At 41.1% G+C, this 10,716-nt stretch overlaps 1 protein-coding gene across 37 annotated transcripts in view; it reads right to left on the reverse strand.

Annotated features, from left to right (window-relative positions):
• Window positions 1–10,707, reverse strand: part of DNASE1 (deoxyribonuclease 1) — a 38,405-nt gene extending 27,698 nt beyond the window's left edge. For 28 of the 37 annotated variants that reach the window (XR_014072706.1, XR_014072704.1, XR_014072702.1 and 25 more), the window contains exon 1: window positions 10,571–10,707. The gene's annotated coding sequence lies outside the window, so the exon portion shown is untranslated. Of the gene's footprint in view, window positions 1–10,450 lie in introns of all 37 variants that reach the window. The other 9 variants (XR_014072707.1, XM_081555003.1, XM_081554971.1 and 6 more) reach the window with 2 other exon arrangements.
• Window positions 10,708–10,716: the final 9 nt, after the last annotated feature.

Below are 10,716 nucleotides of genomic sequence, written 5' to 3' on the forward strand. Positions count from 1 at the left end.
ACACCATACAGACAACAGTTTCTGGAGAGGAAAACTAACACCAGAACTAGAACAAATGCTAGAGACAAAAATGAGCACATGATTTAAAAAGAAATTACCTACACATATTTAAATAATTTTCATCAGAATTTTTGTTAACATTTTATGCAAGAAAATGGAGTCACAGATTTAAGATCTCAAGGAAAAAATTGTGATCCAAGGATTTTCTATCTAGCAAAACTGACCTTCAAGTAGTCACAGCACCAACTGTTCCCAACATGCCAAAACTCAGGGAATATTGTTCTCTTGAGCCCTAAATAAAGACTATACTAGAGAACAAGCAAGAGTGAGTAGAACACATCAACATAAGGAACTGATGCGTCAAATATATTCCTTGTAGATCTAAGACTAAATGAGGGTTAGGAGAAAGATAATACTATATAATGGCTACATAATCTGACAATGAAGATAGAATACTTTGTAAGAAAAAAAGCAAGAGGAGACTGGAAATAGCACATGCAAAAATTTTTTGTAATGTTTTCAGTAACCATAACCAGTTGTGGTACCATTTTATAAATAGATGCTGTATGTGTAATGTGGGATAAAACTAATGAGTGATTCCAAAATGTCTTATTACTATCCACCCCATGTCCTTGAAAATCAGGATTCTTGACATGGAGGTACATATACCAGAAGTTGTTAAGTAAAAACCCTGTAGTCCTGAACTTAGAAACAGGATGAGCTCACAAGGTATTTTATCTGAAGTATACTTCTCCACTCTAATCACTAAAAAGATCAGGAAATAATGGCCAGCCCAGTACCAAATAGCACTTCTTATACCAAGACTGAGGTCTTGAAATACCATTTCCTACTAAATGAAACCAAGGTTTCTTAGAGAATTAGCTGATTCCAAGTTTGGAAGCAAGAAATGTGTAACATGAGTCCAAACATCTAAATATATGTGGGGAAATTCAGAATGTGCCACCCAAAAAGCAGCCACGTTGGCATACTGGATATTTTGAGTTAAAGGCACTTGAAAACATTAAATACAAGAAAAACACCCTGACCTTCCTTCTTTTTCTTAAAAGCAGGAGATGAAATTCCCATATGAGAGATGGCCTCCCTATAGCAGAAGGAAAAGTAACATTCTTTTTTTATTTTTGGAAAGTAACATTCTTATTCTCAAGGACAAGAAGTTGAGACAGAATTCTACACAAACAGGCCTCTTTAAAAATAACTATCTCCCTTTTAGCCTCCCCATAAACTGTAGTCATCATTCCAAATCATCTCCCTTTGTTCAACTTAATATAAAAGCAAGTTAAGTTTCATAATTTCTTTGGGTCGTCACTCCTTAGGAGGGCTCCGGGGTCACATAAAGTTTATATTAAATAAATTGTGCAGACTTTCCTCCTGTTCATCTGTCTCATGTCAATTTAATTCACAGGCCCTGCCAAAAAGAACCCTAAGAGGATAAGGGTAAAATCTCCCTCCTCTACAACAGATACACAGGAAGCAATCAATGACTATGAGAACTGTGTCAAAAGGACCCAGGAGTCAAGTTAGAGAGGCTTTAACTGGCCAAAGAAGAAATACTTTGAGCTTCAATAAGGATAGCTACTTCAGTGAAGTGAATGAAATCCACCAAATAACAAATCTATAAACTGATAATGGTATTTTAAAAACATGAATCACAAGTTGGATGAATCACAAGCTGGAATCAAGATTGATGAGAGAAATATCAACAGATATGCAGATGATACCACTCTAAAGAAAGTGAAGAGGAACTAAAGAGCCTGTTAATAAGGGTGAAAGAGGAGAATGAAAAAGCTGGCTTAAAACTCAACATTTAAAAAAACTAAGATCATGGCATCCAGTCCCATCATTACATGGCAAATAGAAGGGGAAAAAGTGGAAGCAGTGACAGATTTCATTTTCTTGGGCTCCAAAATCACTGCAGATGGTGACTAGAGCCATGAAATTAAAAGATGCTTGATCCTTGGAAGGAAAGCTACGGCAAACCTAAACTGTGTATTAAAAAGCAGAGACATCCCTTTCTGTACAGTTGACAAAAGTCTGTATATTCAAAGCTATGATTTTTCCAGTAGTCATGTACATATATGAGAATTGCACCATAAAGAAGCCTGAGTGCTGAAGAATTGATGCTTTCAAATTGTGATGCTGGAGAAGACTCTTCAGGGACCCTTGGACTGCAAGATCAAACCAGTCCAATCCTAAAGGAATCAACCCTGAATACTTATTGGAAGGACTGATGCTGAAGCTCCAATACGTTGGCCACCTGATGGATGAGTTGACTCACTGGAAAAGACCCTGATGCTGGGAAAGGTTGAAAGCAAAAGGAGAAGGGAGTGGCAGAGGATGAGATGGTTAGATAGCATCACCGACTCAATGGACATGAATCTGAGCAAACTCCAGGAGACAGAGAAGGACAGGGAAGCCTGGTGTGCTACAGTCCATGGGGTCGTCAAGAGTCAGACACAACTTAGCGACTGAACAACAACAAAATTTTAAAAAGAAAACTAACTGGTAACCTTCTGAGAATGACAGAGAACCAATTCATTACTTTGAAAACTGGATAAAGAAAATATAATCAAAGATTTATCCTGCCTTTCCTATATGAACTATAGCACAAAGAACCCAAATAGTAGTAGATAAGGCTGTCCTTGCAAAATTATTCCAGACAATATAGGAAACCAAAGTTAGAATATCACCACTTCTTGTTGTTATTGTGCAGTCGACTTAGCAAATATCACCATTATACAATTTCACATGAAGCAAAAATCTAGGCACTGAGCGTGGAGGGCTACTGTCATTTAAAAAGAGACCAAAAACCAAACATTATAAGCCTTCTGATAAATAAATAATCTATGAGACTAGGATTTAATCTATTGGCAAGACTATAAAGTCTCTGGATCCAGCTGGAAATCTGCAGGAATTATAAAAGACAGAGCAACATGTCAAACTATACCACAAATATGCTAATAGGCAAAATCCAAATCTGTGGAAAACTCCACAAATCAACCATCAAATATCCTTCAGCAGATACATTATAAGGAAAACAAAGCAACTGAGGGGAAAGATGTAGATTGAGAAACTGACAAGTCATATAAGGGTCTTCCCTGGTGGCCCAGTGGTTAAGACTCCATGCTACCAATGCAGGGGCTGCAAGTTCAATCCCTGGTCAGGGCACTAGATTCCACACGTTGTAACCAAAAAAGTTAACATGCTGTAACTAAGACCTGGTGCAGCCAAATAAATAAACACACAAATATTTTTTTAAAAAGATGAATATGATGTAATGGTTGGAAAAGGTCAAAGAAGGTGCCTAGGACCTAACTCATAAATGTTCTTTTCTTCCTAGAGGTAAATTCAGTGTTTATTTGGGCCCAGTTCAGGTTCAAAATTAAAGGTTCCTTTACTAATCAATCACATGGAGCTTTCAATCTCTGAAAATGTTACCCAGTCACATGAATGTGACTTAATGATGTGATAAATGATATGACCGAATGTATATGACATCATGTGACAATATGACATGTGAATTTTTGGAAAGTCATATTCATGAATTTTCTGCGTATTTACTACCAATCTACTAACCTGATGAAATACTAAGGCAACAAATGCAAATTAGAATTTTAAAACACTGAAGATACTGCTCTATTTCTTAGGCTGGATGGTAGATACACTTTTATTTATGAACATTCTTTAAACTACTTATTTTCTTAGAAATAAATCTTTTAAATTGAAGAATTGGCCTTCAATCATTAGTGTTTCTCCTAAGAACTGAAAGTTGATTCTTATTGCATCAACTGGGCAAACTTTTAAAATTAAAAGGTCTATTAGTATAACCATCAAAAATAAGCAAATATACACTGTAACATGTATTGCATTATATATATCATATGTATATTCCATATTTTGTCCATCCATGCATCCACTGATGTGCATTTGAGTTGTTTCTACCTTTTGGCTATTGTGAGCAAGAGTACAAGTTTTTGATTTAACACATCTTTTTTTTCCAGTTCTGAGCAAACACCAAAGAATAGAATAACTGGGTCATACAGTAATTCTATGTTCACCCTGTTAAGGAACCACCAAACTGGTATCCACCGCAGCTGCACCATTTTGGACCTCTAGGAATGTACGAGGGTTACAATTTATCCACATCCTCATCAAGATTTATTTTCTGTTTTGGAGGTCTTGACTTTTTTTTTTTTTAATGGCTGTCCTAGTGGGTGAGAAGTGGTATCTGACTGTGGTTTTGATTTGTATTTCTCTAATGACTAATGATGTGAGCATCTTTCTACATGCTGTTAGCCATTTGCAATTTGTATATCTTCTTTAGAGAAATGTCTACTCAAGTTCTGTACCCATTTTCTAATTGGGTTGTTCCTTTTTGTTGTGATGTGGTAAGAGTGCTTTTTGTATTATGGATACTAGACCCTTATAAGATATATGATTTTAAAATGTTTTCTTCCATTCTGTGGGTTGTCTTTCCCCTCTCTTGACAGTGTTCTTCGATGCACAAAAGCTTTAAATTTTGATGAAATCCAATTTATTGGTCTATAGAGATGATCTATAGTTGTCTGGCACCTGGCCTGGGATGATCAGGGCAGGGGCAATATTGACTTCATCTTTGAGCGATAAACGAGTTGATGAATTTGCACATGAGCGACTGCTCCCTAGTAAATTGATTACTATCATTGGGAAATAACTAGTCCTGGAAAGGATAGTCTCGCCCTCCCCCTAGCAAGATTTTTAAGATGGCAAAACATCATACTATACTGAGGAAAAAAATGATAAATGCATGGGAACATGGCTGAGATGATGTGATGGAAGGACAATTGTGAAGGTGGTGCACATTTTTTCATTTAGGATTTAAATCTCTTGGAAGCCTGGGAAAGAAACCCCCCCTGGCCTTTCTCTCTTCTGCCGCCTGCTCAAGTCTGGCCATATTATTCTTTTAAGCAAAATGAGTTATCAAAGTGTAGTTTAGAGAAAGGAGTGTTCCTTAAACCTTAGCTTCTCAACTTATTTACCTGTGGAATATTTTAAACTGGAATGCTTGGACACCACCCTTAGACCTGCTAAATTAGACTTGGATAGGTTTCCCAACCTGTCATTTGAGTTTCACAGATGATTCTTATGGTCTCCAAGTTAGAGACTGATGGTAACTACATTTAGCCAATACCTACTGACCAAATACTATTGGCTAAACATAAAAGAGATGCCAAAAACTGAGCGAGGAGGTGATTTGAATTTAGGGTTAGACATGATATCTCCCTTCAAGGAACAAAGTTCTGGGGCAGATTTTCTTTGAACCAAGGTGAACCATGGGAGCCCCCTTGACCTGGACCCGACTGTGACAGCTCTAGCAGAAGCTCTGAGGTTCACAGTCTCCCACTGAAATGAGGCAGGAGTCCCCCAGTGTGACTAAGCTGAGGGACAGTGTCCAAAAACAATGTTACTAGGTCCCTTTAGTTCAGTGGTAATACTTTGTGTTTGTTCCCTGCTAGCATTTGTGGCAGAACTTTACTGCCAGGGACATGAAAGGACATGTAATATATTAAAAGGTCAGAACTGTCCTTATGTTTGATAAACTTTACAAGGTATATCAGAAAGAGAGCAAGTGCAGAAGTGTGTGGGAAAATGTAGACACAATGAAAGGAGAGGTATTCCAAGGAGAGGCTGTTTTCCAAACCCATAGGAGTAGATCATTTTGGGATCCAGGGGAAACAGGCGAAGGTTGAATATGCTATGATTACCACTTTCTTACCCTCCTGGAATATGTTTCTTTTTGGAAACATAACATCCTGACATCTTCCACGGAGTTAATATTTTAAACAGTTCTGTGGAAGAAGTGAAAGGCTCTTTTCCCAGGTCTGTGGTTTGGTTATAAATCCCCAAACCTACATAGCTCCCTCTCATTTATCTTGGCAGGGGTTGGGGAGAGGGCAGAACAAGGGAAGAGTTGTCTGTATTCTCAGTTCTTTGATCATACAAGCTTTTTAAAATTTTATTTATTTAGGGTGCACTGGATCTTTGCAGCACACAGGCTCTTCATTGCTTTGTGCAGGCTGTCTCTAGTTGTGAGCGGGGGATACTCATTTCAGTGGCTTCTTTTGGAACATGGGCTCTAGGGCACTTGGGCTCAGTATGTGGCACACTCGCAGCATGTGGAATCCTAGTTCCTGGACCAGGTAAACTCGTGTCCCTTGCATTGGCAGGCGAATTCCCAACCCCTGGACCACCAGGAAGTCCCCATATAAGGTTTTATTTACTGTTGTATAATCCTGTTTCCTGCACTGCCAAAATTGTTCAAATCCAGAGGGGAAATGATTGTTTTACATGTCAAAGTATACAAAAGTCATTCTAGGTTATACTGCATTTCTGTCTACCACTGCTATCTTTTTGTGTGATACATGTTTCTGTTAATTTTGCTCAACCTAGGCTTTCCTCTCATTCCTGCTTCTGACTCCTGACCAAAACCTTCACTGTGTGGCATGACATGCCCTCTCATCTCTGGAAATTAATAAATTTTTCTTTCAATGGCCCTGGCTTCTCCCTGTTGTCACCCCGTCACCTCTTACAAATCAAAATCCCTCTAGTATAAATGAGACACTCCACTGCTACCACATTTGTGCTGTCTACTTAACTAATTCAATTGGAACCTATATTACAAACTAACTTAGGTTTCTAAAAGCAGACAGCAAATACCACCTCCTAACTCCTTCATATGGAGAAAGTTCTTGAAAGCCCTATTCGCATTTGAAACTCAACACTCAGAACTAAATGCAGTATGACCCAGAAATCACATTCTTAAGTACAAACCCAAGAGTACTAAAAACACACACACACATACATGAAATGTTCACATGGCCATTAGTTACAGTAGCCAAAATGTGGAAACAGCCCAAATGTTCATCAACTGATAAATGGATAAATAAAATGTGGTATATGCACACAAGGGAATACTATCCCACCTTCAAAAGAAACGAATTGATTCATGCTACATGGATGACCCTTAAAAACACTACATTCATTAATAGCCAGACAGAGGGCTTATATAAGCCTTATACGAAGGCTTATACGATACAATTTACATAACATATACACAACAGGCAAATGAAGAAAAGGAAAGTAGATTGGTGGTTGCCAAGGGAGAGAGTAAAGGGGAATGAGGCTCATGGGTACACAGCTTTCGATTTGGGGTTATAAAATGTTCTAGAATTGGACTGTAATGACGGTTCCTGCCTCCTGAGAAATTTGTATGCAGGTCAAGAAGCAACAGTTAGAACTGGACATGGAACAACAGTTGTTGTTGTTGTTCAGTCACTCAGTCGTGTCCGACTCTTTGCGACCCCATGAATTGCAGCACACCAGGCCTCCCTGTCCATCATCAACTCCCAGAGTCTACCCAAACCCATGTCCATCGAGTCAGTGATGCCATCCAACCATCTCACCCTCTGTCGCCCCCTTCTCCTCCTGCCCCCAATCCTTCCTAGCATTAGGGTCTTTTCCAATGAGTCAACTCTTCGCATGAGGTGGCCAAAGTATTGGAGTTTCAGCTTCAACATTAGTCCTTCCAATGAACACCCAGGACTGATCTCCTTTAGGATGGACTGGTTGGATCTCCTTGCAGTCCAAGGGACTCTCAAGAGTCTTCTCCAACACCACAGCTCAAAAGCATCAATCCTTCGGCAATCAGCTTTCTTCACCGTCCAACTCTCACATCCATACATGATGGATACCACACATACCACTGGAAAAACCATAGCCTTGACCAGACGGACCTTCGTTGGCAAAGTAATGTCTCTGCTTTTAAATATGCTGTCTAGGTTGGTCATAACCTTCCTTCCAAGGAGTAAGCGTCTTTTAATTTCATGGCTGCAATCACCATCAGCAGCGATTTTGGAGCCCCCAAAAATAAAGTCTGACACTGTTTCCACTGTTTCCCCATCTATTTCCCATGAAGTGATGGGACCAGATGCCATGATCTCAGTTTTCTGAATGTTGAGCTTTAAGCCAACTTTTTCACTCTCCTCTTTCACCTTCATCAAGAGGCTCTCTAGTTCTTCGCTTTCTGCCATAAGGGTGGTGTCATCTGCATATCTGAGGTTATTGATATTTCTCCCAGCAATCTTGATTCCAGCTTGTGCTTCTTCCAGCCCAGCATTTCCCATGATGTACTCTGCATATAAGTTAAATAAGCAGGGTGACAATATACAGCCTTGACGTACTCCTTTTCCTATTTGGAACCAGTCTGTTGTTCCATGTCCAGTTCTAACTGTTGCTTCCTGACCTGCATACAGGTTTCTCAAGAGACAGGTCAGATGGCCTGGTATTCCCATCTCTTTCAGAATTTTCCACAGTTTATTGTGATCCACACAGTCAAAGGCTTTGGCATAGTCAATAAAGCAGAAATAGATGTTTTTCTGGAACTCTCTTGCTTTTTCGATGATCCAGCAGATGTTGGCAATTTGATCTTTGGCTCCTCTGCCTTTTCTAAAACCAGCTTGAACATCTGGAAGTTCACGGTTCACGTATTGCTGAAGCGTGGCTTGGAGAATTTTGAGCATTACTTTACTAGCGTGTAGACTGGTTCCAAATGGGGAAAGGAGTACGTCAGGACTGCATATTGTCACTCTGCCTATTTAACTTACATGCAGAATACATCACGTGAAATACCGGGTGGGATGAAGCATAAGCTGGAATCAAGATTGCTGGGAGAAATATCAATAACCTCAGATATGCAGATGCTGCTGCTGCTGCTGCTAAGTCGCTTCAGTCGTGTCCAACTCTGTGCGACCCCATAGACGGCAGCCCACCAGGCTCCGCCGTCCCTGGGATTCTCCAGGCAAGAACACTGGAGTGGGTTGCCATTTCCTTCTCCAATGCATGAAAGTGAAAAGTGAAAGTGAAGTTGCTCAGTCGTGTCCGACTCTTAGCGACCCTATGGACTGAAGCCTACCAGGCTCCTCCGTCCATGGGATTTTCCAGGCAAGAGAGGCCACTCTTATGGCAGAAAGGGAAGAACAACTAACTAAAGAGCCTCTTAATGAAAGTGAAAGAGGAGAGTGAAAAAGCTGGCTTAAAACTCGACATTCAGAAAACTAAGGTCATGGCATCTAGTCCCATCACTTCATGGCAAATGGACAGGGAAACAATGGAAACAGTGAGAGACTTTATTTTCTTGGGCTCCAAAATCACTGCAGATGGTGACTGCAGCCATGAAATTAAAAGACGCTTACTCCTTGGAAGAAAAGCTATAACCAACCTAAAGAGCATATTAAAAAGCAGAGACATGACTTTGCCGACAAAGGTCCATCTAGTCAAAAATATGGTTTTTCCAGTAGTCATGTATGGATGTGTGAGTTGGACTATAAAGAAAGCTGAGCACTGAAGAATTGATGCTTTTGAACTGTGGTGTTGAAAAAGACACTTTTGAGTCCCCTGGACTGTAAGAAGAGCCAAGCAGTCAATCCAGTCCTGAATATTCATTGGAAGGACTGATGTTGAAGCTGAAACTCCAATCCTTTGGCCACGTGATGTGAAGGACTGACTCACTGGAAAAGACCTTGATGCTGGGAAAGATTGAAGGCGGGAGGAGAAGGGGACGTTAGAGGATGAGATGGTTGGATAGTATCTTCGAATTGATGGACATGAGTTTGAGTAAGCTCCGGGAGTTGGTGATAGGCAGGGAAGCCTGACGGGCTGCAGTACGTGGGGTCACAAAGAGTCGGACACGACTGAGCAACTGAAATGAAGTGACGGTTCCACAACCTTGTGAATATACTAATAACCAACACTCTGAGAGTGAATTTTATGATATGTAAATTATAACTTAAAAAAAAAAAACCTAACTGTATCAGTTTCCCAACAAAACTCCTCCTCCTCCTGTATTCGTTACTTCAGTAACTGAAACCACGTTCTACTCAGATGCTCAGGCCAGAAACCTAGAAATTCTTTTCCAGAAACCCACAAGTATTAACTAATTAAGTCACGGCAATTCAAACGCCTCAATATTTCTCCTTTCCCCCAATTTCAACTCCTAAATCCAGGCCGCCCTCGTTTCTCGCCTGCATCACTGCAGCCTCCTAATGAGCCTTCAGGCTTGCCTCTCCAGATCAACTTTCACACTGCAACTAGAAACTCCTTTAAAAACAGTGTCTATGTCGGCTCCCAAGGACCCCAGGTTGAAGTTCGAACCCTTAATACAATTTATAAGGTCTCTCAGACTTCAGTCCGCGACGAACCTCTCCGGCTTCCTGAGCCCGTCAAATCCTAACAACGTGCCCCTGGAAGCCTGGAGAGGGTGGGCATCGCCTCACCTCGGCCCCGGCCCGCACGGGGAAACCTGCCCCGCAGGCCTCAACCTGCTCGCAAGCGTATCCGGGAGGAAGCCCGCGTTCCATCCCTCGGCTCCCGCCCCCGGTCTGGCGCCCCCGTTTACCTGTCGGCTCCTGACGCAGATGCGCTCTGAGGGGCCGCCAGTGAACCCGCATACATTTCCTGTGTGAACCATGGTGCACCCAAACTTGAACTTCAAACTGCGGCGGAGCCCGAAACTCACCTCAACTCTTCCTCAACACTTAGTAGACTTCGCCGGGAGCCGCCTACAACCTCAGCCACACGGTCCTCTGGCGCCGCGTTCCGCCTAGTCCTGCCCCTCGCGCTAGAAACACGCTCTCAGTCGCGCGCCCCGGCCGCAAAGGAGGA

This window comes from Giraffa tippelskirchi, chromosome 13 (genome assembly GCF_054371585.1).
Source record: "Giraffa tippelskirchi isolate mGirTip1 chromosome 13, T2T-mGirTip1v1.2.pri, whole genome shotgun sequence".
Classification (NCBI taxonomy): domain Eukaryota; kingdom Metazoa; phylum Chordata; class Mammalia; order Artiodactyla; family Giraffidae; genus Giraffa; species Giraffa tippelskirchi.